Source organism: Priapulus caudatus, unplaced genomic scaffold, assembly GCF_000485595.1.
Source record: "Priapulus caudatus unplaced genomic scaffold, Priapulus_caudatus-5.0.1 Scaffold120, whole genome shotgun sequence".
NCBI classification, from domain to species: domain Eukaryota; kingdom Metazoa; phylum Priapulida; class Priapulimorpha; order Priapulimorphida; family Priapulidae; genus Priapulus; species Priapulus caudatus.
Genome location: NW_014577181.1, coordinates 9,673 through 12,060, shown reverse-complemented (window position 1 = coordinate 12,060; position 2,388 = coordinate 9,673). Strand labels below are relative to the sequence as shown.

The following is a 2,388-nucleotide window of genomic DNA, read 5'->3' as shown; positions in this document are numbered from 1 at the left end:
AATAAATGTAGCAACCGGGCCACCTGAAAATCCATTTGGCCACCTGAATCTCATACTCAAGTGGCCCGGCCGGCCACATGAAAAAAAAGTTAAGGGCAAGCCCTGTACTAGTACTAGAATATTTCCAAATGACAATGATTACCAAATATACTAAGAGTATGACTATGACTATGACTATGAGTATGAGTATGAGACTGAGAGTATGTGTTATCGTATAATACACATTATCATTAGAATGATTCATATAGTGATACATATGATCTGCATAATGATGCAGTTACAATGCAAACAACGACATCATTTGCTCAATCCTATAATCCCATCTCTATGGAATCATAGATATAGAAGAAGTATATCTTCTTCTATATCTATGATGGAATCTTGCACAAAAGTTGAGCCTGCTGAATCGTTTGTAGGTGGCGTTACTGATCGTCGCACTCGACACTTCCGGTACCGGAGTACTGTTGTACTGTTATGTTGTTGTGTGAATGTTGCACAGGGGAGGGATTACACCGAGCAATGGCGGCCGGTTGACAAGTTGAAATTTTTTTTCTAATAGGGTTAGGCTTATTTTTTAGAGTTAGGGTTAGTGTTATAGGTTCACTTAAAACAAGAGTTTGAGAGTTTGAGTCCGTACGGACGTGACGTCATTGAGCGACGATTCTGGCCGCCATTGCTGGGTGAATCCCTCCCTGTGTCGTACTCATGTTGTGTTATGTTGTGTTTGAAATGTACCTATGTGTTAGTATGTAGCCGTCTAGGCCTACTCAGGCTACTGTAGGCCTAGCTCCAAGAAACGGTATTGCTAGGGTTAGAATACCGTTTCAAATTCTTGCCCATAAAAACGTGGGCCCAAGGATAGAGAACATGGGTCCCAATAAAACCAATGTGCCTAAACCTAACCCTAATTCTAACCCTAACTCTAACCCTAACCCTAACCATAACCCTAACCTATTATATTGATGTAATATTATATTTATATTGATGTAAATGACATTGGTTTTATTGGGACCCATGTTCTCTATCCTTGAACCAAAATGGCCAGGTGTAGTTGGCTCGGTATCCAAACATCGACACAGCTAGCGTCACATGAAACGAATCGCTCAACGTCGCTCAAACGAACCTATAAACCTCTTGCTTGCGCGCGGTAACTGGGCGCTACTGATTTATTGAGTTATGCCGTATTTTCTGAGATGAATTGGATCAAAACCATAGATCAAAACAACCAGACAGCCGCCATGTCCGCCATGTTCAGTGCGACTAAAATCGGCAATGGACCTGATTTTCACAGTGCGTAGGCCTAAACACAAGGCAAGTACATATCTTCGCAATGATAATTATTAAGTTAATTGTTGTAGATTGATGTTTCCTGGTTTTCACTGTTTTAATATTTATATATCTACTAGTCCATGCCCGTTAGGTGGTCAGAACTTCTGTTACACATACACACACACACACACACACACACACACACACACACACACACCACACACACACACACACACACAACACACACCACACAGCACAACACACACACACACACACACAACACACACACACACACACACACACACAACACAACCACACACCACCACCCACAGCAAACACTACCACACACAGCAACACACACACACACACACACACACACACACACACACACACACACCACACAACAATACATACACACACAACACACAACGACACACAAATGCGCGCTGCGCACACACACCACACAGGCCCGTAGCCAGCTTTCTATCTGTGGGGGGGGTTCGTTTTTCAATGTTGGCAAATTTGCTCGCGCTAGGGGCGTGTACAACGGATTTGTACCAGGGGGTCTAACCGTAAACCCTGTTCGACAGACGGAGCGAAGGGGGGTGTCTGGAGGACCAGGTCCAGTAATTTTTTTAAATTACACCCTTCTCAGATGCGTTTTCTGCGCGAGCACAGGGGGCGTCCGGACTCCCTGGACCCCCCTGTAACGCCCCTGCTCGTCCGCGAAGCGACCAGGCTGAGGCGAGCCAAGCGAAGCGGCGGGGGGAGGGGTGGGAGGGGGGTGTTCACTGTTCACCCTCCCGCACGATAGGCAGATTTTGGCAATTATTACACATAAAATGGAGCGACCTGCAGGTGAAATTCTTGCAAATTTTCAAAAAAAAATTTTTCAGCTGGGCGGAGAAGGCTCGGTGCGGGGTTCGTTTGAACCCCCGCAACCCCCCCTGCGCTCCGGGCCCTGCACACACACACACACACACACACCACACACACACACACACACACACACACACGCGCGCGCGATAAACACACACACACACCATCCACACACGCGCGCGCGCCGCCCATTAAACACAGCACACACACACACAACACACGAGCACACACACACGACAC

At 46.4% G+C, this 2,388-nt stretch overlaps 1 protein-coding gene across 1 annotated transcript in view; it reads right to left on the bottom strand.

Moving 5' to 3' along the window:
* Positions 1 to 1,220, bottom strand: part of LOC106805613 (3'-5' exoribonuclease 1-like) — a 5,127-nt gene extending 3,907 nt beyond the window's left edge. Inside the window, exon 1 of the mRNA XM_014807297.1 lies at positions 1,124 to 1,220. The gene's annotated coding sequence lies outside the window, so the exon portion shown is untranslated. The remainder of the gene's footprint in view (positions 1 to 1,123) is intronic.
* Between the last annotated feature and the right edge of the window lie 1,168 nt (positions 1,221 to 2,388).